This window comes from Eptatretus burgeri, chromosome 1 (assembly GCF_056783735.1).
Source record: "Eptatretus burgeri isolate ZD-2024b chromosome 1, Ebu_testis_v1, whole genome shotgun sequence".
NCBI lineage: Eukaryota > Metazoa > Chordata > Myxini > Myxiniformes > Myxinidae > Eptatretus > Eptatretus burgeri.
The window spans coordinates 15,866,606-15,893,928 of NC_140961.1; the positions used below are offsets into that span (position 1 = coordinate 15,866,606).

The following is a 27,323-nucleotide window of genomic DNA, read 5'->3' on the forward strand; positions in this document are numbered from 1 at the left end:
TGACTAAGTCAGCCATTTTAACACACTTCTCGTCACGTGATCTGCATGACTTCCACAATATAATTAACATCCCTTCCCTTCCACAATGTTACAACCCAAATTTGGTAAGATTCTGACTTGTGGGTCTGGGGAGAAGAAGATTTTTGAAGGAATTTATATGATTTTCACAAAAATTGACGAAGTTGGCCATTTTGACACACTTCTGGTAAAGTGATCAGTACGGCCTCCCCAATTTTACTTCAGGACCCTTTTGTATTGTTGCAACCCAAATTTGGTAAGATTCTGACTTGTGGGTCTGGAGAAGAAGATTTTTGAAGGAATTTATATGATTTTCACAAAAATTGACGAAGTTGGCCATTTTGACACGCTTCCGCTCAAGTGATCAGCACGGCCTCCCCAATTTAACTTCAGTGCCCTATTGTAATGTTGTAACCCAAATTTGGTAGCATTCTGACTGGTGGGTTTGGAAGAGAAGATTTTTGAAGGAATCTTTGTGATTTTTTTTTCCCAAACAGTGATGAAGTCGGCCATTTTGAAACACTTCCGGTCACATGATCGGCATGACCCTCGCAATTTAAAATCCATGCTCTGACCTAATATTGTAACCCAAATTTGATAACATTCTAACCTGGTGGGTTTGGAGAAGACTTTTGAAGAAATTTATTAAGTCAGCCATTTTAACTTACTTATAGTCATTTGACCGGAATGAGCTTTGCAATTCCTGTTACAGTCAGGAGAGGAAGGATGCTGCAAAATTTTAGTGGGATTGGCTCAGCAGTTTGGCCAGAGTAGTCGAAAAAGGAGACACGGATGGACAGACAGATGGCGCGTGATGACAATACCTTATCTGGAATATAAATTCCAGATAAGCTAAAAAATCAGGATCTTAGGAATTCTGTCTGGGGGTTGTCCCCCAACATAGGTATTTGCTTTCGTCTCAGAAACTACACACACAATTCCGATGAAACTTCACCACAACCTTCATCACCCGTGATGTACCAAAGATTGTTCACGACATTAAAAGCACATACCATCAGTATTTACTTTCTTCTCCATTTCGTATTTTGTAGGTCATCCATGCCTACCAGTGGTTTCCTGGTTATCTTACCCAGCCGCTACCAGGTGAGTGCCCAGGGGTGTTGCCACTATGTGTTGTTTTTTTTCCGGTTGATCCATTGCCTCCTGTTGTTTACTTTTCCATGAGCCTCAATACCTGTATATACAAATAATTTGCCAGTTTCCATGTTTCCTTCCCTGTTGTCGCTCCTTTTCATGTTCGTTCATCCCCTAGTTTGCCTCCACATGTTCCACCACTGCCACGCTGTCATTATGTAACCTTCTAACCTCTATCACCTCGCTCTTCCATAAGACTCGACTTTGTCTACAAAAGACATCTCACTCAGATCTTTGCAAACCTTGCAGATTTTGTAATGCAACATTGAGATGAAGGGAAATCTTTACAAAGCAAGACTCTGTGCCTGTGAAAAAATCAACAAAGCTGCAAGAATGAAGGATTCTTGTTTGGTTGTCTGTAAATAGATGATGCTTGCGATTCAAAGCAGATACCCTCAAAATTCTTGGTCACTCTTGGCTTTTGTTGGAAATGTTTCTCCAGCCGCGCAATAAATACCATCTTACCTTGGCAGCGTTCTTGTTTTCCAACAGTTTACTGTACAGTTCTGAAATCCTGGACCACCTCTGAAAACACCCCGTACAGAGGAAGATGGGGCAAGATGCGCCAAGCAGGAAAGGTGGGGAATATATACACTGGATGAGGCAAAATATATGTATATGACGATGGTACAAGACCCCCCAACCCCCGACGATGGAAGGTCCCCCTCCCCCCACCCCCAACGAGGCAAGAATCCCTCCCCTCCCCCCACCACAAGATAATATCCCTCTGACGAGACTCTCCTTTAAGGTAGGGTGGTTTTGGTGTTTGGTACTGTATAGGAAATTTAAATTTATAGTTGATTGAGACAATTGAGTTGAAACACCTCCATTTTTTTCAGGTTATACCAAATCCTTGCATTCTTTGACAGAAATCCATTGTGATGTTTTTAAATGGAAGATACATCAACTGTTGTACAGTGATATATATATATATATATATATATATATATATATATATATATATATATATATACATTTATATTATATATAAAATATATATATAATATATGTAAATAAATCATATATAATATATTACCTCCGATGGATCATTTTGAAACTAGACCGAGATATCTTTTTCCATGAATGGGATACCTTTGTTCTGTTCCTTCCTATCATGCGGGGGGGGGGGGGGGGTTGAGCACAGAGGTCAGGAATTGATTATTGGGTTAGATCGACTGAACAGTGAGGAGTGGATGGTCATTAGGAACAATGGGATTAAGGGGATCTTATGGAAGATACTGATGGATATAAATAATAAATAAATGGAGGCAAGTTTTACACAAAGATGGATTAAGCAGCACGACCATGACCACTGGACCAGGGTACTGGGAAGTTGGGAACAGCAGGGACAGTAGAACGTGTAAAATCCATTTTGATCGATACACTGCACCTGGAAGCATTGCAGATAGAGGGGTACGGTGGAGACATGGGAATGGCAGGTAGATATTGTGATTGGATGGACCATGTGATCTGTGATCATTGAGTACATGTGCTGTTTCGATATGTTCAGATGTTCTAATAAGATGACAGGTGTTGAGATGTTGAGCCTTGAACACGTCGTCTGTGTTGAAATTAAAACAATTGCCATTTCTTCCCCAGCACCTCCGCAAAAGCAACATTGTCTCCACATTTAGTATCCACCCATCCCCATATAGTGAAGGGCGTTGTCTTTGTCTGTTCAGCACATCCACCCCCACCCCCTCCACTTCCGTCCCAAATCCACGTTTTCCATTCTCTCTTCCCATGCTCTCCCTCTCCTCATTCACACCCTCCCCCCACCACCGCCACACATCCTCCCATGTTGTGAAAGGAGTTGCCTGTTCAACCTTCCCCTCCCCCTCCCCTACTTCACATTACGCCTTCCCTTTTCCCATGCTCTCCCTCTCTCCCTCTCTTCCTCACTTCCTTCCTTCTCCCTGTCTGCCCCCCTTCCTCCACCCTCATGTTGATGAGCATTACATGAGCATGAAGAGGACCAGGTTACCTGTGCGTGATTGACATTACAACATTGTAACCTCCTTCCCAATGATTCCTCATTCATTCCACCCTCTTTGTTTCACTGGCTCATCACGACCATTTCATCAAACATGTTTTACATTTCCGGTCAAATCTGTGACTAATTGTTTCACAATCACCGAGCAAGGTGTGTGTGTGTGTGTGTGTGTGTGTGTGTGTGTGTGTGTGTGTGTGTGTGTGTGTGTGTGTGTGTGTGTGTGTGTGTGTGTGTGTGTGTGTGTGTGTGTGTGTGTGTGTGTGTGTGTGTGTGTGTGTGTGTGTGTGTGAGATACCAAGACCTGTATTGTGCATTCAAATCCGTGAACTATCACCAACACACGTGATGATGACATTGGAAAAACGTGAGTTTGTTCAACTTCCAATAAAAACGTGGTGGTGTATTAAATAATGGGTTATAACACGAAACTGGAACAACAGCAACAGAAGTAGTAAGATGGCCATTGATTGCTAACATTGTCATGACATTGACATCAGACTCGAAGCAGACTTTCATTTAAAAAATAAAAATCTTTTCCAGACATTGCATCATCCTTCTGAGAGGCATTCCTCTTACTGATAGGACCCAATGATTCAAGGACATTTTAAAAAACAATAATCATGATTTATGTCATTTAATATGGCACCTTCTGGATATGCTCTGGGAGATGGTTGTGGATTTTATAAATCCTCTCCCTCCCTCTGTCTCTCCCTCTGTCTCTCTCTGTTTCTCTCTGTCTCTCTGTGTTATGGTGGCCCTCATGATCCACTCCGTCACGCGATACCCACCCAATGCACACATAGTGATCTGTCCTCTCCCAAATAAGCAACACTGGACTGACACAGTTGTCTTTTTGTTTCTTCCTGGAAGTGTTTGTCAAGGAATATTATAAACTAGCAGGTACCTGCGGAACAGCCACGCAATGTAAAATGTGGCTTTAAGTCCTCAACTCCCTCCCCCCTCACAAAATCCAAGTTATCAATCCCCCTTCCTAAACCCTAAATCCGCAACACCCCTCCCCACCCCAAATCCTCAACCTTCCCCTCCTAACTCTGTCCTACCTTTGCCCCACCCTCCTTCCGACCCCTATCTCTGTCCTCCCCTCCTCCCGCTCATAAAAGTTAAAGGGAATTTTTACATCGATCATTCCATATGTGTGCCTTATTGATTAGGGTGGTGGGCTTGGGATCTGAGGGTCCTGAGTTCAAATCCTGTTTTGCTGTTGAATTAATACCAGGTGGGGTTGACTATGCCCGTCATCCTTCTGAGGTCGGCAAAATGAGTGCCAGCTTGCTGGTATCCTGTGTCTGAGTGGCGACCTGTACAGGATTGTGTCCAATAACCAAGGAGACTCCTTCGGCAGCACCAACGCTTTCCACAGAGTATGGTCCCAATGGATGGATGGATGGATTACATCTTTAATATCGTGTCACGACAATCATCGAGTTTGAAGTTGTATTACTTTGAACCTCCTTATCATAACTCACCAATTAATGGCTATCTTGGGAGTCTTGTGTATTTTGTGTCACTGGCAATCTGTTAAAAAGAGACTTCACTATGATTGGTTAAAAACAAAAATTTAAACCCACTTTCAATTCCGACCAACGTCACAACGTATGTTTATTCACGTCACATAATATGTGAATTATATGTCAATGCACATGTGAGTAACAGTTTGTTAATAAAATCCTAAACTTGTACACGGTTCAGCCTTGAAAACTCGGGGGAGAAAAAACAAAAAAATTATTTACTAAAGACTTCGCTGTTTTCTTTATTCTTGCATTATGAGAAGGTACCTTCTTTGGGGAGGTGTATAAGAGACTGCTGCCTCGATAGCTCCCGAGCATAACATGCATTCCCTCATTTCCTCCGCATGGGTTGTAATGAAAACGTACCTTTATTTCCTCGAAACGTACCCCTTTATTTAATGATCGGAGACGCGTTGTTCACTCCTCAAATGTAGCTAGCTACACCTGAAGCTGACTACGTGTAGAGGACAAACAAGATGGTGGTGATTTTATGGGTTTTTTTAGGTAATAATTGTGGGTGGAGTCAGGCCAGTGAATCTCTGCCCTGGACAGACAGACAGAGTGACTGGTGGAGAAAATATATATGATAATATTTTTGAGTCACGATTTAGGACTGTTCATTGTATACTATGCGCGGCTCGTGTTCATATTGCATTTACAAAGTTGAGGGATTTACAAGCGTGAGATTTATCGATGTATGTATTTCCAATCGATGGTGAATTATATTTCCTCGATCGCGTTGACACTCTTTCCTTCCAAAAATAAATCTGAATTCCCTTGCAAGGAACTTCAATGCAAGAGTGAGGCCATTCGGCCCATCCGAGCCTGCACAAGTATTGCCAACATATGGTTGTTTGTCTGTGATATATCTATCTATAATTCCAGCAATCTGTGTGTGTGTGTGTCTGTCTGTCTGCGACCGCCGTTTCTCGACGACCGCCGGTCCTATCTCATTGAAACTTGCCAGGAATATTGCCGAGGCCCCGCGGATGTGCCTTTTCGAGGTTTGATATCGATCGGACAAGCGATTCCCAAGTTACGGCCATTTATCGGTAGGCCAATGACAAGACACGGTGCTACGACGTCAGGAATGACGTCACAATTAATATTTGTTTATTTATTTATTTTTTGCACGATCGACGGTCCGATCTAACTGAAACTTGCCAGGAATATTGCCAGGGCCCTGCGGATGTGCTTTTCAAGGTTTGATATTAATCGGACAAGCGGTTCCCAAGTTACGGCCATTTATCTGTTGACCAATGACAGGACAACACAATTCTTCTTCGTTTGATATGACGTCACAATTGACGCTGGGGACCTGAGTATGTTTCCCAAGTTATGGCCATTTATGATACGGTTGGTCCAATCTAATTTAAATAATGCCCCAATCCAGTCGTCGTTTATGCCCCTACGGGCCTGTACTAGTCCTTTTAAATGCTGAACATCAAGCAAGGTACCATTTTTTAAAGTCTCTGGTATCAGTGTGACCACTCCTCATTTTCATAAATGCCAAGGTGAGCCAAAGAAAAAAGCCAAGAATTCACAAGGTTTTGGAAAAGCAATGATAATAGAAAACCTATACTCCAAGAAAACCTATAGAAAACCAAGATGCCAAGGTGAACAACGAACAGCCAAGATCTTGTGAAAAAGCCAAGGAGTGATCACACTATCTGGTACCACTTGGCCAGGGTTTAACCCCCCCCCCCCGACCTCCTAGACTCAGAGCAGACTCTACTCCAGTTGAGGATCATTGTCACATGCTTAATACTATTTACCCCTTTAATTTTGGGATGACCTAATCATCCATTTGCAAGTTTATATTATGATAGTTCAAATACTTGTTTTATATATTTCATTAATTTTGTCTGTTTTTTTTCCTGAATGGTTACATCCCTGATACTGACGAGATGTTTTTGACTCTGGATACAACCACTTGGGTATGAGCACCTTGTCGTAATATGGTTGTTCATAATAATTGCTATGATTTTCTCAGATTGTCAGTGAACTTTGGTTCTCACTAAAGGCTGCCAGGGAGGTAGTAATGAACATACCCTTGCCTGCTCTGCTTACCTGTGATATAGGTAGACACACACTTTTTGTGCTCGACACGTAATGCCTTCGGGGCAAGCTTGTATGCAATGGAGACAAAAACGGTACCTATGAAAAAATTGATATTGAGGATGACATGTTGTGATCAATAAAATTTATTTCAAAAATGACAAAAATTATGAAGTGCATTTCCAAGAATGTGGCACAGCACATTGCCCACTTAAGGTGGGCCGAGAATGGCACTCCTGCCCCGGAGGGTGGGATTGCCCACGAGTAAGAATAACAATTCTTTAAAATGTACAGTTCTTCACTTCATTATTTACTCCTTGTCGTCAGATTCTTCACACCAGCACCTGTTGTCATCACCAGCAAGTCATCAGCAACAGTGTCGCTGCTGGATTAAGATCACACTGTTGACCGGATTACAATCAAAAGATGGAGAAAACCCCCTAACGAGGCCCAGGTAAGTTTATGTTTCTGCAATCACATTATTTACATAGTTTATCTTCTGATTCCTTGATATGATGTACATTTTGATTTCATCTCGTGATTCTTCAGTAGAAGCATATAGTTCTGAGAGTTCTTCTGTTTCTTTCCCTACATCTAAACCCTTTATTCATATTAACAAGGAATATTATTATTTTGATGCGGTGATCCCGGATTTACTTTATGTACAGTAGGATGGTGAAGGTTGCTGTTGAGCTTCGACATGGAAAGTTCAAAAAGGAAGTTCAAATGGCAATAGCGGATGTGTTTGTTTCCTTACATTGTGAGCTTCAAAACTGGTTTATTCCCCTTCTTACATTCCTTCTTCCTTACATTTCTCTTTTTTGTACTTTTTACACCTGATATGCAGTGGGTGCTATCAAAATCATTTTGGCTCTTCAACATTTTGTTTTGTTGCCAGTATTCAAGTCTTGTCTCTCTCGTTTTGTCCATGGTTTTGTTCATTGATATTGTTAGAAACAATTTCCACTTATTGTACTTCCGTTTTATTAATAATGACCACAGGTACCCGGTCAATACTCCGACCACTTCCTCTCTCTCCTCCCACCCCCTCCTCTGAACTCCCACCCCACACCTTCCCCTCCCTCTTTCTCCTACTCCACTTCCTTCCTCCTCCAACCTCACCTCTTCCCCTCCCTCCTCCCACCCACCCCTCTCCCTCCAGACTCCCACCCCTTCCCTGCAACAGGTGGTGGCTCGTGTGTTTATAAGTTATGATTTGTGAGAATATGACTGTTTAAGACCTCCAGTATGGTGTATCGTGGTAAAAATGTGATCTATAAAGTTTTGTTGCGATTCACCTTGGAGGAGTCATGTTTGTTTGTGATGTTACGTCAGAAGAAGAGCGCCACAAACAAAACAAAATATGTCTCATTCGTTGTCATCTAGAAGAGAACATCGCTCCAAGCTCCTAATGAAATGAATAACATTCTAAATGAAAGCAGATTGCACAAAAAGGTAAAACAATTTGATCTTGTGTTAAAACAAGAATGACCGAACTGTGGTCACAACCTGCGACATAATCCGGTAACGCGCCGATTGGGAATTTCACATTTAAAACACTCTTAATAAAAGATGAACAGCACTATTGGGAAACGCACATTAACTTTGCTATTAAACGATTAACTCAACAACTCTTATCCATGTCAACCTCCGCCATGGACGAGCTGTCATTAATCAGAATGAGCTGATTTGTCACACGGTCATGGATTGTTTAACCCCAATATGAGGCCATTTTAAAAACTACATAATGCTTTTTGTTTTTAAAGTAATTTACATAACATAACGCTTGGTTATGTCACATAATGTAACACTTGATTACCGATCGTTCTGATGAGCTTGATTAAACCTTATCATTATTCGACATATCATTCGATATTTCAGGGTCCCTCGTCATGATTAACACTCGAGCCAAACAAAGTCAATATAAATCTGACACAACAAATCTGGACAGTGTATAATCAACAGAGGCCAACAGGCCAAATGTGTTCAGCCCACCAGAAAACCAAGATGGCGTCCATATCATTAAATTTGGGTGCCATGATGTGTGGAGTCAAGCTACCAATGTGGGTGTGGTCCAGCAGCTGTCGATTCAATGGGTACACATTTTAAAAATCGACCCCCATCAAGATCCTCAACAGCAACAGCAACAGCAACCCCAACAACAGCAGCAGCATGCACCAGCAGCAGCGCACAGTTTTTGTCAACCTGTGACATGTTGCAGGTAAAAATAATTTGGGGACTTGAGGGGAATATTTATACACACACACACACACACACACACCTGTACACCTGTAGATATATATATATATATATATATATATATATATATATATATATATATATATATATATGTATACCTGTGATGTATACACACATATATTCAGTACAAGCCGGTAGGCAACATGGATGGTCCCTGCATAATTGCATACTCGTCATACAGTTTTTGACGGATTGGGCTGAAATTATTTGACAGAGGTTGATTATAGTTCGCATAAAAGCCTGGAAGCCGATTTTTGATTTTCGAAAAAAAACTATTTTTCAGATTTTTTTCAAAAATTTCAAAGTCCCGTTGCTCGGCAATGGTGGCGTTCATAGCAACGGTGCTCAAAAGCGTACAACTAGATCCTGGTATGAACCTACCTGTCAAGTTTCATCAAAATTGGTTGACTCCCCTGGCCTCCAGAGCTGTCCATTACATACAAACAAACAGACAGATGGAAAACATGAGAATATGGGTAGTCTAGCGATCACCCAATATTATCATGAATGACTGACAGTTGCGACCGAGGCACCGGTGCCTGTTCAAAGTTCAGGTGCGGTATCATGTGAAAGTGGGACTTGAGGGGGTGGGTGGGGGTTTGACTTGCATTTGGTAGGGGGACTTTTGGGGAAGTGGGGGTACAGTCCCGTTTGCTGGCATGAGTACAGGATTGAATGAAATTGGGTACATTAAACGGCACGTTCAAACACTATAGCAATACCACCCGTTGCTTTCGAACAGCAGGTTCCATTTTTAAAGAGATTATAACATGGGCTTCCCTTGAGGGATCCGCTCTGTAACTACAACCCTCCGATGCGAAGGTTGCATTTCAAACATCGGAACACCCGTTTATAGATGTACTTTGTTCACATTATCAGCTCAACATTGTCTTGAATGTCAATTTGTAAATTTTATTTTCAGAAATGACAAAAAAAGTCAATGACACCAATTCATTACATGGTCACGTACATTCACGCATGACTGTATCGCCATGGCGTACAAGCATTGGTTGATCAGGAGTGGTTGGCTTTACAAGCGATTAGTGATGTAAATAGTGATTTGTAGGTATGAAGCTCTTTCATACTGAAATCTTTATGATCTGTTCCAAGGAGAGTTTCCATTTTTATGAGGCTGAAAGAAAATGCAGATTAAGACCCCTACGAGGTGAATGTGGGGTGACCGAGGATAAAGCCTGTTTTTGTTTTAAATGAATAAGTCCATTAATTATCTTTAGAAGGGGTGTTTCGGTTAACCCAAACACCAATTTTTCATTCCTGCACTCCTTTGGAGTTTCCTTGGTGTGCGTGCAACGTTTCGGTTCGCTAGGTGTCATGGTTTTCGAGTTATGGAGGAGACATACACACTGACTGACACACACTCACATCTATTATTATAGAAGATGTTAATGTAATGATACCTTGTATGTGTATCCTTCACTTGGAACATGTGCTTGTGTGAGCTACAGGGTAATTATCAAAGTATAAGGCCTTTTCATGGACCATGTGCTTGATCGGGTAGATCATGACCTCCACCAACGAAGGTGGACGAACATTATGTTTTCACCCTCGTCTCTTTGTCTTTGTCTGATGAGCAGGATATCTCAAAAAGTTTGTGGATGGATTCAAACGAAATTTGGTGGACAGGATGTTGCAACAAGGATGAATTGATTCGATTTTGGCGAAGATCTGGATCTGGATCTGGATCTGGATCTGGATCTGGATACTTGAGTTTAAAAAAAACAAAAATTGTGTGATTCTTCACCATTGAGACATGAGGCTAAAAACAACATATAGCACAATATTTCAGAAAGTTATGTACGGATTATAACAAAACCTGGTGGATGGGTTGGGTCGATGACAAGAATAAGACAACTAGATTTTAGTTAACACGTTGGCTGCCGACTAGGAGAAGGTGTAGTGCTTGGTGTTACCAGATTCTTCCACTACGAGTATTCTCGTAGAAGAGATTAAGCTATTGTATTGCAAACAGAATACGCTGGTATGCTCGATAACACAACATACGATCTGCCGGCAGGTCATGTCAGGATCATCAGATTCCTTGTCGGGATGAAAAGTTTTGATAACATCATTATCAGTCTCCATGAGAAGTTTTGCCACTTCATCTGCATTCATACATGCCATTTTGAAGGTTGATGACAGCAGCAAAAAGAAAAAACATGCGTTACTCAGCACACCATCTACCATTAGCAATGCAGTAATACCAACGTCGATTCAGTGCTAACAATAGTCCGACAAGGTAGCTCATACCTGGCATACGGAATTGAAAATCTTGTCCCACTGCCAGCTACGTGTTTTCTCGTAAGGTGGGGTTTACTCCACCAATGGATAAGAACTTCGATTTGCTCATAGAAGGATAAAATATACAAACAAAGTGTATGCACATTGCACATGCATACTTTTCTGGGTAAATGGGAGTGGTGTATAATATACGAGTCGGCAGTTGACGTGTTAAGGTTCAGATGCAGATCCGGCTGATTGGTGGAATACAAAATGTAAAATGCTCAGCATAATGGAGGTATGCGCTCCACCGAGTGCCGTTCTAGTTTAGAGCTGTAATGAGGACCGTGTTAGAGTTAAGTCATCCTGTTTTTGTAGTTGTACACCATTGGAACGCAATGTTGTGCTCAATAGAGAGGTTATCTGGGTTGGAGGTGTCGCATGATCTGGTCTTCCTATCGAACTGGCAAGGGCTAGACAAGGTAAGGAAAGGGAATCCCCAAGAGGGTCATTCATATGAGGTTGCCCCAGCCCGAGAGAAGATAATGTTTGCCGCCTTCTCCCTCCTCCCTGCAGCATCTGTGTGGACCCGAGGACAAATGTCACCACTGCCATCGATGTCATCACCCTGGGGTGAGGACCCTACTACTGTGGTAGCAACAGGGCTCATAATTAGCTGGGGACCCGCTGGCAAAGGGGAGTGCTGCAATTGGCCATAGCTTTGGACCATGAACTGATTGAGCCTGCGGTGGGAAATCAACGTCTTAATGGCTGTGCCATGTCATGTTAGGGGATAGAGGAGTGTCGGGAAGGGGGGGGGAGGACTATTTGAGGACCAGAGGAGCGTTATTTTCTCTTTTTCAGTGGGTGCTCCAAGGCATTGCATCTCTGTGCTGCTATCTTTGCCCAGTGTAGGCTCTGCTGTCCTTGTTGCTCCCACAGGGTATTTTTGAACTGTTCCTACACGGATTGGAATTGTTCCTCTTTTACAAATCCTTGCCTGGATTCTGTGTGCGACTGCGGATCTTAGGAGGGTTTTAATTTCATTGTATTATAAGTGCCTGTTATTAATTATTGTCCTTGATATCTTATCCGCTTAGATCTGTCTATTTTCATGTCTCATGCCTGAATGTTTATTGTTAAATAGATCCCTATTCAGTAAGACTGTGCGTGCCTGCTCCGCATTCTGCCTCCCGCATGTCAATCGTTTTGACGACATTGGCAAATCCCTGGGGGTGCAAATTAAGTTAAAGTCCTGATTACCCGCATGGTTCTAAATTAGGATCATTTGCCACTGCTCGGGCAAGCAATCGCCTTTTAGTTGGCATTATGCTGGCCATTCACGGGATTAGTACCTCCTGGCATGGACATCCTCCTCACATCGGGCGTTCACGCGACATGTATACGTCCGCATAATGATTTCTGTATGGGTATATAGAAAGGCACAGGACAACCCAATGAAGTATTATGAGGCTTCACAAAATAGTCACATTTATTATTACTTACGAAATCTAAAGATTTCGTAAGTATATTGATGACTTCCGTCCTCTGTTTGTGTGTTTGTTTGTTTGTATGTGTGTTTGTTTTTTTGTTCGGCACGATAACTCAAGAACGGAAGAAGCTACCAATGTCAAATCACACCACGTGATTCAGGAGGGTGATGGCTGGCGCTGATTAGATTTTGGTCAAAATCGGTCAAAGGTCAAGGTCACCGTGAGGTCAAACATAATTCCGTAAATTCATGTGGAGAAATGGAGTATTTTTGCTTTGCTCGACGTTACGAGTTCTTTTTAACTTCGATTTTAATTTTGTCTTCGGTTTTTGCGATCGCTTAGGACGCTTAACACTCGGTTGTCGAAATTCTGGTAAAAATCGGATGTTTTGGAGACGTTTTAAGATTGTAGAAAAAATATTTCACTCGCGCGTCACGGCTTGTCACGTGGTGCAGCGCGCTCGAGCAGACGCGTCGTTGAGTCACGTAAAGGTTTTGCGTGTGCGCGCTGACGGTGTTTTCGATAAAAGATGGTGTTTAAAAGTCATTTTTTATCCCAATAAAGGTTATCTTCGCATGCCTGACTCGCTAAGCCGTCAGATTATGTAAAGATTGTTGGTGGATGGCCGAATATTACGGTTTTGTGACTTTGATAAAATAATATTAAATAATTGCGTGGAGAAATGGAGATTTTTGCTTCGGTCGACGTTACGATTTTTGATGGTTTGGTACAGAATCATCGTAGAAACTTCTGGTTTGCGTCGCTACCTTCTCCAGAGACAGCTTTTATTAGACAAGGTCAGAGGTCAAGTTGACGATTTCGTAAGTACCAGTCTATGACTGCTTGTTTATTTTTTTGAAGAAAGAGATTTCAAGAAATGAATATTTAGAGGCAAAACATTCTGGAGTCAAGACTGTTGGCATTGTGAAAAGCTATCTCCCGTTATACTACTTCGCACTTACTTGCTTATCCTTTTCGTATCCTTCAACACACTTGGCCGCAACAAAATCTCGCTATTCTTCCGCTCTAACTCTTCCATCCTATTGAAAGTTTTTTTAAGTTCTTCTTGGACAGTCCTCCAAGTTTCTCTCGTTCTTTCTCTCTTTCCTTTCCCACCAGCTTCCTTTCTCAAATTGTCTTTAATCTTTCCTCATTGCGTGCCCGAAGCACCTTCAACTTCTGTCTTTAATGTCTTCATTTGATCTTTCTGTCCCGTCATTCGTGCTGCTTCATTTGAGATTCCTTTTGGCAAGAAAACGTGAAAATTTCTCCTCAAATATCTCCACTGAAATCCTCTAAGTTAACTCTATCTTAACACAAACTAACAAAAGCAACGGCAGAAAGAGAGGGGGAAGAACCAACAGCAGGTCAAGGGACAAAATAGATGGAGACGGACAAAGAAGGGATGTGAGTTAGGATGAGCGGAAGGGGAGGATGCAGGGGGTGGACAAAATGAAGGAAAAGAAACAAACTCTCAGGAAGGAAAAACTGGAAATTTTGGGGAGGAGGAGGGTGGTTTAACTGGGTTAGAAAAGATCATGGTTATGGATGAGGGGATGATCTGAGATGGTGATGAACAACTATCTTGAAAACTTCCAGCACTGCGCCATACCAAAGAACTGACTTCCATACTTTGTTGAGAACGAGTTAATGTTTTTTTTTTGGGGGGGGGGGGGAAGGGGTTGCTTTATTTATACTGGTTACAATGTTTTTCTTGGTTCCTACATTTTTATGCAAAGTTGTTCCTAAATACACATGATATATTAGGGTAAGCAAAAACTAATCCATTAAAATAAGATCTTTTAAGAATTTATTAAAGCCATGAAGTCATTTGATATTTTGAAGCCTTTGATTTGATTATTGTCCAATGTCAAAATTAAATATTTTTATAGTCTTTATTCACTCTGTTGCTTGTCTATTTCTGGAGGCGATTCTTCTTTCACATGGCTTGGTTTCATTGTGCAAGCAAACTGTTCCCTTTACTGGGATTACCTTGAACTTTGTGTTCAATAATGTTTTTAGATCCCCCAAGGAATTCAAGCTAAAAATCTCAGTCCCTATAGTCCAGCATAATTGGTAATTGGTCCAACATAAGTAAACGTGGGCGGATTTTGACCAAACTCGGGTGGTAGGTACATCTTATGACCGAGTGCTTTGGAAATTGTGATGGTTGCTAGGGACGCTTTGGTTCCCTAGCAACAACCGAAAAACCTTAAAAATCGGTACTGTTCACGCGAAATCAATTCCGAAAGCCATTATCCCACGTAGGGTTATGAAATTTGGCTCGAATGATCTACAGGTGATGCTCTATCAAATATACTCTGGTTCTTGTGATATATGGAATACTTTACCTCCTGCTCGGCGACCCATCGTCGCCTACCGGCTTGTCTGTTTGTCCGTTTGTCTGTCTGTCATCTGTGAGCTGGAGATCTCAAAAAGTTATTGATGGATTCAAACGAAATTGGGTGGATAGGTTGGGTGTGTGACAGGGACAAATTGATTCGATTTTGCTCAAGATTCAGATCCGGATACGAGAATTAAAAAAAACATTTCAGTGATTCTTCATCATTGAGAGAAGGGGCCAAAAACGATATACAGCATGATATCTCAAAAAGTTGTGGACGGATTCGGACGAAACTTGGTGGATGAGTTGGGTCGGTGACAAGAACAAGCCGATTCGATTTTGGTTCAGATCCAGATCCAGATCCAGCCGATCAGTGTGATACAAAATGTAAACTGTTCAGCCTGACAGAGGTATGCAATCTCCCAAGTGTCATGTGAAAAGAGCTATTGTGATGAAAGATTGGGACCTAGAATCTCAGGATAGGGAACGTGGGAATCTCAGCAACCAGGACATGGGAAACTCAGTTACCAGGATGCAGGAATCTCAGAAAGTGGGGATGCAGGAACCTTGGCAACCGGGGACACAGGTACCTCAGCAACCGGGAATGCAGGGAACCTTCGCAACTGAAGACACTGGAACTTCGGCAATGAGGGACGTGGGCACCTCAGCAACCGGGGACGTGGGCACCTCAGCAACCGGGGACGTGGGGACCTCAGAAACCGGGGATGTGGGAACCTCAGAAACCGGGAATGTGGAAACCTCAGAAAGCAGGACGTGGGACACTCTTAGGGCAGGATGTGGGACACCCTTAGAGCAGGACGCGGGACACTCTCAGGGCAGGACGCAGGACACTCTCAGAGCAGGACGCAGGACACTTTTAGAGCAGGACACGGGACCCTCTTAGAGCAGGACGCGGGACCCTCTTAGAGCAGGACGCGGGACCCTCTTAGAGCGGGGACGCGGAACCCTCTTAGAGCGGGGACACGGGGCCCTCTTGGAGCTGGGACGCAGGGCCCTCTTATAGTGGGGACGCGGGACCCTCTTAGAGCGGGGATGCGGGACCCTCTTCGAGCGGGGATGCGGGACCCTCTTAGAGCGGGGATGCGGGACCCCTCTTAGAGCGGGGATGCGGGACCCTCTTAGAGCAGGAATGCGGGACCCTCTTAGAGCGGGGATGCAGGACCCTCTTCAAGCGGGGACGCGGGACCCTCTTAGAGCAGGGACGCGGGACCCTCTTAGAGCGGGGATGCGGGATCCTCTTGGAGCGGGGACGCGGGACCCTCTTGGAGCGGGGACGCAAGACCCTCTTAGAGCGGGGACATGGGATCCTCTTAGAGCAGGGACGTGGGACCCTCTTAGAGCGGGGATGCAGGACCCTCTTAGAGCGGGACATGGGAAACTCTGAAAGCAGGGACGCGGGAAACTCAGCAGCCGGGGACGCCAGCAACCTCGGCAGCCGGGGACGCCAGCAACCTCGGCAGCCGGGGACGCCAGCAACCTCGGCAGCCGGGGACATGGGCAACCTCGGCAGCTAGGGACGCGGGCAACCTCAGCAACCGGGGACGCGGGGAACCTCGGCAACCGGGGACACGGGCAACCTTAGCAACCGGGGACGCGGGCAACCTCGGCAACCGGGGACGCCAGCAACCTCGGCAGCCGAGGACATGGGCAACCTCGGCAGCCGGGGACATGGGCAACCTCGGCAGCCGGGGACGTGGGCAACCTCGGCAACCGGAGATGCGGGCAACCTTGGCAACCGGGGCCGCGGTCAACCTCGGCAACCAGGGACACGGGCAACCTCGGCAACCGGGGACGCGGGCAACCTCGGAAACCATGAACATGGGGAACCTTGGAAACATGGGATGCGGGATCATCTTGCTTGTCTTACTGACGTCTTTGTCATTCTTTCTCTTCTTGTACCTCATTCTCACACCGATCTTTCGCTTGTTCGACCTTTCTCTTGTCATGGAGTCTTTGTTTATCCAGAATGAGTGGTCTATTTTGCTTTGCATCCTCTTCCCCTTTGTGGAAAGTTATTTTTTAACCTTCATTGGTCGTGTTTTTAAAGAAGTTCAGCGGTGAGGAATCAAATGACGAGTTCTGAACTGAATGGCCTTTTCATGTCTCATTTTCCTCATATGTTTCTGGCCTGTAAATTATCACAGCTGCCTGTGGGTAGCAGGTTGGAGCAGGTTAATGTCATTCTGTCATGTAATATTATTCAGCCAGGCCTTGAAGGAAACGTATCATCCAAACAATTGCTGATGCTGAAAAGTGCCATCTGGGAGAAATTCCAACAAAGATGGAATTTTTTTCCACTCTTTTTGAAGCACAGTTTTTTCCATTTGCCAGTGGGTGGGAAGCTTCTGGCAATGAGCCTTGTAGAAATGTGGGAGTTGAGGGTAAGGGAGAGGAAGGGGGGTGGGGGAGAGAACACTTTATGATCAAACTTTAAAGGAATGCACTCTTGGAATAATATCTACTTCAGATTAATCATCCAATTATACAATGTTTGAGTTGAAGGTTATATATGTATAACACAAAGCACAAGTAACATTTGTAATAAAAATTTAGTTATCCCAAATATTTTTTTCAATATTCTGCCTGATGTTAAAGAAACATGATTCTTGTGGGAAGGAATGCTTTTTGAGTATCGAAGTTTATTATTCTTTCACACCCACATCTGTTGCGACATCACTGACTTCCTTCCTCATCATGGAACCATTGTGGCTGAAGTTAACTGTACCAGAATCTTTAATAACCTCCTCTCCATCACCATGATAAATGTTGTAAAAACAATGTCACAGCAGCAAAATGAAGTTTTGTCACGTGTGCTCCAAAATCTCCTGGGATTACGAGACTGAAGATTTTTTTTGAGCCAAACAGATGCTTCAGGACAAGCTGGAGAAGGACGACTACTTGCAAAGCTGTTATTTTTGTCTGCACGTCGAACAGTCTGCGATGAGCTGTAACTCCATAAAAGGCACAATTCGGACTGTCGGAACGTTGCGAAGTACTCGGGATTCCAACCTGTGGCTTTTATTATGTCGTGAGGCAAGTAAACCATTTTTTTTTTGAAGGAACCATCCACATATTATCTATGCAAAAGGTTGAATACAAATTGAGAAGAGTGAGGGGAGGGTCTGAGTGCTGTGTGGTTGTGGGGTGGGAGGTTAATGAATGAAGGTTAGGGTAGAGGGAAACATTAAAGGGAAGCAAGACAGAATGTGTGGGATGCAAGGAGAAGGAAGGGAGTCAAAAGCATGATGTACGCAATAAGTAGATAGCCCTAAATAAAATACGAGAATACATAAAAATGTTATGGTAATGTTTGTTTTTTCCATCTTTATCATGATAACCCATCTTTGCAACCATGCTCCTTCAATATCTCTTTACTTATATTTTGCACATATAATCTCAGTCAAGTGAACTTAAACCACTTTATGTGTGTTAGCACGACAGACCACAAGAGCGTGGTTACAGTTTTTCTCAGTGGTGCCAGAGGTTTATCTTGAGATTAGTTTGAAAGGCCTGGAATAGTGTCCTCACTGTTTACAAAGCCCATACATTCTCTCAAAGCTGCTCTGCCCAAGGGAAAGGCTCAATTCCTCCTTGGATTCAGGAATCTGTAGCAAAAATGGCATCCAGGAGCGTTCTGTGTTCTTTAAACTGTTTAGTAAAACTTCTGGAATGTTTTTGCAAAGCTTAAGTAAAATTCCATAACCCATGAGGCTTGTATCGTATAAATAACCAAGTATATTTGCACAACTATGAAGTTGCAGTGATGTGAAAGAGCGGGTTTCTATAATCTTTATCTCTTTTAAAAAGTATATTCAAAAAGCATATCTCAACTTTGAAAAGTAAATTAATTCCATATCGAGAGTCTCTTGCTCCTCATCTGGGTGCCTTTCCTGAAGATGATAACATTATTATGAGAGAGGCCTTTGAGATTGACCATCCACAGTCATGCGACTTGTGTCTCTGGGCTGTAATGTTTCAAACCAAATAACCAGGCTCGACGGATTCAGACAATGAAGATCTATAAAACAATGCAACCTTCGATTCTCATTAAGACGAAGGGATACATTCCGTGGACTATTCTTGTAAATGAACATCATCCATTTTGTTTTATCACAATTCCACAATACATTATATTTTTTTTAAATATGAGTAGCTTAGTATGCACGCTAACCTTATTGTAATCCCTCAAAAAGAGAATGCATGAATTATATAAATGAGCAGAAGTCCATAGTAAAAAAAAATACCATGATACTGTAAAAAAGGAAGCCTTTTTATTGTTGAACTGATTGGAAGAGCTCAAAAATGGGAGGTTATACGTTTCATAACAGCAAAGAAAAAATATTTGGGAGCGATCGAGGCAGCGTTCTCTTGCCTATACACTGCCAGGGTTCAATATTTTTGTCCGATTGATGAAATTGTAATTTCCCATAGATTTGGATGAGTTTGAAGCAACTTTTACTCATATCTTTCTTTCCAAGGAGCGTTTCCATGTTTCAAGGCGGGACAGACAAAGAGCATTCGTATGTATACATATAAACATTTTTTGCTCTCCATGAACTGCTGGATTAATACATTTTGACTGGATATATATATATATATATATATATATATATATATATATATATATATATATATATATATATATATATATATATATATATATATATTGTGGCGGTTCTGTAAACCTGCAAGCCTCCAAAGCAATGGCACACAATATACAGCAATCCCAAGGCAATTGTTTCAATAGTATGCATATTAGTTCGTCCTTTCCATATGTCTGGTGGGTAAAGGGGAAGGATGTGTTGTGTGGGTCTCCTTCAGTTCGGGTTATTTAACCTTCAATCTTTGTTTTTCCACCCCCTTTCTCTCGCATGAAACACGCAAGCAAGCATGCACACCAAGCAATAGAATCCAAGTGAGCCGCACAGTGAGTGGTGCATATGGATTTGCGTGCCAATTTTCCATTAAAAACTGCATGCCAATTCTCAACCTCAGACCTTCATTCTGTTCACCAAACTATACCACAACCACAACCACAACCACTTTACACTCACCACAGCCACTTCATACGACTACCAAAAATCCCTGCAATAACCCACGCTTACATTTTCCATTACAAACACGACCATTACTCACAACTTCATTACAAGGAACTTCCAACTCTTCCACACAATGCCACAACATACTCCTACTTCACTCCAAATGCCACAATGCGTTCCCACTCCTCTACAACCGCTGCAACTGCCACATGGTCATCGAATGCTTACCACAACCTCGACGGCAAAGGAGACAAAGGCCGGGTTATTTTGGGGCATAACTCGAAGCGCAAATGTGTGCTGTAGCTCATTGAAGGACCGATGGGCAATGCAAGGATTCCCCTAAAATCTTACATTTGAATGGAGGTCAGTGCACGTCCGAGTCCAGAAAGCGCCTCAAAAAAACCACTTGTAAAAAATAAAATAAAATGTAAAAGTCGGATCTCCGATGCGAGCCCCTGTTCGCGAGCGACTGAGCCAGATTTCGCACTCGATGCCTGGTGGTGCGTGGCTATGACTACTATGGACCAATGGGGAGGCTCAGTTTTGCTGAGAACCTATTTTGATCCGATCCTTCTCGCATCTGGGGCTCAAAAAAGAGTGTATCTGGCTCATTCTGAGCAGTATCACCGGAGACTGAGCTGAGGAGTATCACTGAGAGCATCACCGAGCATTCGCTGGGGACAGAGCTGAGTAGAAGACTCCAGAGCCCACCAGACATCGGACCTTGCTGGGGAGACAGGTGGCATAAGGGCAAGCATCTAATCAGCATGACCAGGCGTGGAGTCACGCATTGCTGCTGTGAGCTGGGACTGCTTTCATTTCAACTTCGCTCATTTTGTCTGCATCCTGCAGTGACACTTACACATACAGACTCTTACACAATTTATGAGCAGATCTTTTCTCGTGCATTTTTCTTCTACCATCTATCTCTCATCTACTGTAGAGGCAAAAGAGCTATAATTGCGGGCAAGCCCAACCAACTGTTATTTTCAGAGCAAACCCCAAGAGTGAACTGAACTGACTTGCACCTCACATTTTTCCTCTTCCACTATGCCACACCCTACATCGCATTACACTTGCACCTTCAAACATGTACCCAAGACACCCTCAGTATTTCTCCCTCCTCCACTTTCCTCTACATTCTGGGTTGAGCAGGTCTGCCGGCCATGCCAGGTATTGAGAGGTCATTAATCCTGAACTGCTTCTATCTCTTTAAGCTATCTCTAATCTTCCTCGGGTGTGTGTGTTTGTGTGTGTGTGTGTGTGTGTGTGTGTGTGTGTGTGTGTGTGTGTGTGTGTGTGTGTGTGTGTGTGTGTGTGTGTGTGTGTGTGTGTGTGTGTGTGAGTGTGTGAGATGGAAGCTGTCGTAGCATAAGTTAAGAACGTTTCAGAATTTTCTAGATAACTCTGCACTGTCTTCTTTTCGAAATATTGTTTGCTTTTTGCAGCACCCCACAAATTCCTTGATTTTCCCTGCTGTACATTTGCAATAAATCCCATACTGTACCACATAACTTTCCTCGCTCCAGGTTTAAATAAATGTGTTTGTTCGAAATATTCCCAGCTCGTTTTTGTCTTTTCCTCCATTGGCCTAGCAAGGCCCGCACTCTAGTTTAGCCGGGACGTTATTTCCAAACAATCTGTTAAATAGCTAGTACGTACTTGGCAGCTTCGCTCGGCTGCACCTGATCCGATAGGTAACCTAAATAACGGAAGTACATACCGAGGACGCGATTCCCCGATAAGGAGGTCACGTGTCCTTCGGTAAACGGTTGTTAGACGGAGGACCCGAAGTCAAGTGGTCAAGTTATTGGCATTCATGGTCGATTAGTGACCCGCTGTGACACAAAGTTATTCATGTGCGATGACCTGTGATTCCTGGTGAGTCCGGAGAGGAACCTGATACAGCCCCTCACTCATAATCCGCCCCCCCCCACCCCCGCGACACCTTGTCCGTGACTTACATATGTATACATATATATATATATATATATATATATATATATATATATATATATATATATATATATATATATATAAAGCCTGGTGTTGGCTTAGTGGTTAGGGTGGCGGCTTGGGATCCCAGGATCCTGAGTTCAAGCCCCGTTGGCTGCTGAATTAACACCAGGGGGTTGACTCAGCCTGTCATCCATCTGAGGTCGGCGAAGTGAGTACCAGTGTACTGGTCCCGGTGTATGCCCCGGTTAGAATAGGTGTACCATATCCCTGTGTGTCGTAAGAGGCGACAAGGGTTGGCGTCAGGAAGGGCATCCGGCCATAAAAAACATTGCCTCAAGAAAAAGCCTAACCCCTGCACAGCAGGGAAAAATGGCTGTAAAAACGGTATATATATATATATATATATATATATATATATATATATATATATATATATATATATATATATATATATATATATATATATATATATATATATATACACAAACATGCATACATACATACACACACACAGTTTGTGTGTGGGGGGAAAAATTATGCACCCAGATGAGGAATCGAATGCAGTACTTTGGTAAACCATACCAGTGCTCTGCCATCTGCCATCCCACATATAGAGATACCACTTTTTCTCTTTTTTCTTTTTTCTTTTTTCTTTTTTTGCATTACAAACCCTCCCAGGAGTTTCCTGAATCTACCGCCATAGGTTTCATTGAAATACGTTAATCCGTCCTCAAGTTAGAGCACGGCAAACAAACAGACAGACAGACATGGCTCCTTTTATAATATAGATGAATGGAACAAAGGGATACTATTCACAAAAGTTGAAAGACAAGGCAACTTGGGGTTTTGTCGATTCTTCTTGTTTTTCTTTTTCACTCGATCCTTTTTATTTCTGTCCTACTTTCATATACGATCGCCATACTCCCTATGAACTGTTTGTTTTTTCCTTTCCTTTGGACCTGAATTCCACTTTTTATGTCTTAGATCATTGTGTGTGTGTGAGTGTGTGTGTGTGTGTGTGTGTGTGTGTGTGTGTGTGTGTGTGTGTGTGTGTGTGTGTGTGTGTGTGTGTGTGTGTGTGTGTGTGTGTGTGTGTGTGTGTATGTGTGTGTGTGTGTGTGTGTGTGTGTGTGTGTGTGTGTGTGTGTGTGTGTGTGGTCTTCTCTCCCTGTGCCGTTGCTTTGTTGGTGGGTGGTTTTGAGTTCATCTGAGTGAAAGATTTAAACTTTTCTATTTTCCTTTTCACCCCTCTCAGATTATCAAGGAGTTTTTGGTCACGTTTGTTTCCTGGAGGGCTCCAAGTCTTCACAAACACGACTTTGGCATCTCTCGGGCTTTCCAAATGCAGCTGAGAAGCAGATCAAGAAGAACGTGTCTTCTGATGCCCTGTGAAGTTGAATTCTCAAAAGGGGTAAAACTGAACCTATCGGATGTTTGAGGTGGGGAAACGGCAGTTCGTGGAAGCATCCTCGGTAGACTATTATGATGTTAAATTCCAGCTGAGTAACAATGGGCAGCAATTCAGTAGGCCAATCCCAATCCGCACATGTACTATGTGGACGCCCGTGCTGCTTACTTGTGCTGTAACCCCAATAGTGGGGCAACTTAGCATAAAAACTGTGCATTTTGTGAGGAAAGCACCAAATTTAGCACACTAGTAGCCTATCATATTATGAACAGATTTGGATATTGGGCCATCTCAAATTCAGCCGCTCATGGCTGTGGCAGCCATTTTCCACTGCCATCAAAAATTCTGAGATGGCCCAATATCCAAATCTGTTCATAATATGTTAGGCTACTAGTGTGCCAAATTTGGTGCTTTCCTCACAAAATGCACAATTGTTATGCTAAGTTGCCCCACTAATGCTATATTAAGTTAAGATGCCCGACTACAAGTCTTGAATTTCAAATCCGGTTTCTGTATTCCAAGTACTCGTGTTCTAATGTTCAAGAATGTGACAGACAAACCTCATAATGAATGTAATAGACTGTTCAAAATAATTATTTTGAACATTACTTAGTTTTACAATTGCAGCAGTGAATGCATTTCATCAAACAGTCAGGCACATAAGGAAAGAGAAAAGCCTTTGACGTCGGGTCTCTTCCCCCCACTCTGAGAAATCATCCATGTCACATTTTAATTCAATTATTCAAATGTATCACATGGTACCAGGCCTTCGGTGCAATGCTTTTGCTTCCCAGTAGCAAAAACCACATGACATTTTGTATCTGACACATCCTGATTATCCCTCCAAAGCACGGGGAATATATCCTGTTTCCGTCACGGCCGTTAAGGTCCCGGAGCGAGGAGGTTTAAGACCCAAGATGATTTTAACATGTGCTTTGCACCTGTAGATGAAGTCTAATGGACCAAAAGCATCCATTGAATTGCAATTCGATTTACATCCAAAAAAAAAAAAATCAAGAACTTACAGCTTATTGCCTTTCAATACCTTCCAGGATGTTAGACTGGGTTCGAAGAGTGCAGACTTCATTAAAAACAAGAAGAAAGTCCCTTATTATCAAAGTCATCACATGAAGCTTCAAAGTTCTATATTTACCGAATGTGATGGTCTCATTTCAAAATGTACTCCCAAGAGATGTTGCTTTTTATTTCTGGTAGAACAAGTGGTTTGCAACAGTGTAAGAAGCAGCTTCCTGGTGAGAGTTTAATTATTTCTGTCATTGGAAAATATAAATCATTTCCCAGCTCAAGTTCAACTCCAAAGTTTCTTCTCAAACCACTTTCAATTGACTGAAGCACAATCTTGAGCCATGTTCTCGGTTCTTTAAACAAAACAAAGTTCTTATCTAGTCTTGAATATGCACAAAGGGTCAAGAAAAGTTTTCCATTTTTTTAATTTGAGAATTGTCTTTTCAACTCTGGCAGGATGGCCTTGACCCGAGAGCTACGCAAACTTGACTCGAAGCTGTCTAGCCTGGGTTTGAATCCTGACCCAGCTATAAACTGTCATCTTGGTGTTTCGCAGGCAGAGTGATTCATCGATGTGTTTGTGTCGTCCTCCAGATGGACGATGAAGATCCCACGGTGTCCTTCATGAAGAGTATGCGAGCTATCATTGGCATCCTAAACAAACAACAAATTCCTGCCCTCACTTCCTCTGTCGGAATCGTGACCTGACCAGGAATGTAACCCTAACCAAAAAAACTGCTTTGTCAGAACCGACACTGTATAGAGCATGGTACATGATCTGATCTGTTCAACTCTGGGATTGATCACAGCTTGATGTGAGTTTGTTTTGTGCCAAAGTTTGCCTTTTACTGGGTTACCATTATGTCAGGATACCAATGTCCATTAGCACATGGTTTGTCCTTGGTTTTCGGCACATGAAGTGACTTTGTACCTCGATTGATGGGGAATGTGCGACTATCATGTACAGGGGCTGCAACATCCTTTTTGTGATCTTCCAACTCTAGAGTGTCTGTCTCATCTCATGAAACATGACCTTGTCTTTCTTTAGCATGGTGGTACAGTGTCCAAATATTGTGTTTGTACTTTTATTCTGCAAAATTGGTTTGAGAGGTGCAGAGGTTTTGACGTCAATTCGATTTTCTATTAGAATTGTCTGATAGAAACTCGGTGAATCTTTTTACAAAAGAGTTACTCGTGAGCTTTGGCAGTTTTGTTTTGTTTTGTTTCTTACCACACACCTGAAGATCCAGCCATCATGACCATACTCTGTACAGAGCATCAATGCTGCCAAAGTAGTCTCCTTGGCGATTGGGCACAAACCTGCAAGGGTCAATGGCTAAATCACCCAGCATGCTGATGCTCATTTTCCCAACCTCAGAAGGATGACAGGCTGAGTCAACCCCACCTGGTATTAATTCAACAGCAAAGCAAGATTTTAACTCAGGACCTTAAGATCCCAAACCCACAACCCTAAACATTAAGCCAACAACAGGCATACCTGAAGAGCTTGCTACCTTTACGACTTGATGTGTATTCAAAAATGCACCGATGTTTATATTCTGTAGAATCCTTTGATAGCTTCATGTCTTTCAATTACAATTTACAAAGAATATCTCGTTTGAAAAATGTTTTTAATTAATATTTGGTGTTTGTGTGGGTTCAGCAAACGAAGCTCCATTCTGCTCGAATGTCTCTGCCTAATGGAAACAGCCACAGTAATAGCAGATGTAAGTTAATCGATCACCCCATTCACAACGTCCCTGTCTCAGAGTCGATAATTCTCCCGACCCTTTGTCCCAAGGCAACAGTGCCTTCTCTCTGTCTCTTTGTGTCCCTGTCTCTCCCTACCCCCCCCCCTGCATCTCTCCCTATCCTTCTGTCTCTCTCTTTATCCCTCTGTGTCTCTCCCTATCCCTCTGTGCCTTTCCCCATCCCTCTGTGTCTCTCCCTATCCCTCTGTGTCTCTCCCTATCCTGTCTCCATAGCCCTCCATGTCTCTCGCTATCCCCTGGTGTCTCTCCCTATTCCCCTGGTGTCTCTTCCTATCCCCCTGGTGTCTCTCCCCATCCCTCTGGTGTCTCTCCCTATCCCTCTGTGTCTCTCCCTATCACCTTGTCTCTCCCTATCTCCCTGTTTCTCTCGATCCCCCTGTCCTCCCTATCGCCTGCCTATCCCTCCCTATCCCTCTGTCCCTCCCTATCCCTCTGTGTCTCCCTATCCGTCTGTCTCTCCCTATCCCTCTGTTTCTCCCAATCCCTCTGTCTCTCCGTCCCTTTTTCTTTTTTTCTTCTCCCCACTAATCAATTTGCTTCGATTAACAATGTACCTCTTGTCTTTTTTTTGACATTTGAAATGCCTGCGAAGTTCTCACTATCATACGGTAGATAGACATCGGTGGTCTGTATCTTTGTTTTTTTAATTCTTTAAATCTGAATGTCAGACATTTGAAAAGTTTTGAAACCCAGGCCTTTCTAATCATAGCCATGAATTCAGTCAACCTTTGGAATTGCCTTTGTTACCTTTTCACTAAATTATAGCAATTATTTTTTTATAATGACTGATATAATTCTTATTTGTTATGATATTACCTGTATATTTCCACAGGGTCAAATAATACTGAACCCCATGGAAATGTCAGTGGCATTTGCACACATTGGGGGATTGAACCATTTCCATGGGGATTCTAAGGGTGCACCATGTTTGTGGACCCTTACAAGCACTCCTCTTTCTCCCAGACATCGAGCACAAGGCTTCCCATGTTTTCCTTTAGTTTACTGTCATCT

At 42.8% G+C, this 27,323-nt stretch overlaps 1 long non-coding RNA gene across 2 annotated transcripts; it reads left to right on the forward strand.

Moving 5' to 3' along the window:
- The first annotated feature begins 573 nt into the window (after positions 1 to 573).
- LOC147033927 (uncharacterized) lies at positions 574 to 27,323 on the forward strand. 2 transcript variants are annotated; one of them, XR_015056114.1, is made up of 6 exons: positions 574 to 1,122; positions 1,666 to 1,751; positions 7,081 to 7,207; positions 23,362 to 23,517; positions 26,204 to 26,267; positions 27,145 to 27,323. It is a non-coding gene; the product is annotated as an uncharacterized LOC147033927 (long non-coding RNA). The 2 variants fall into 2 exon arrangements; XR_015056115.1 differs by lacking the exons at positions 26,204 to 26,267; positions 27,145 to 27,323 and adding an exon at positions 25,135 to 25,588.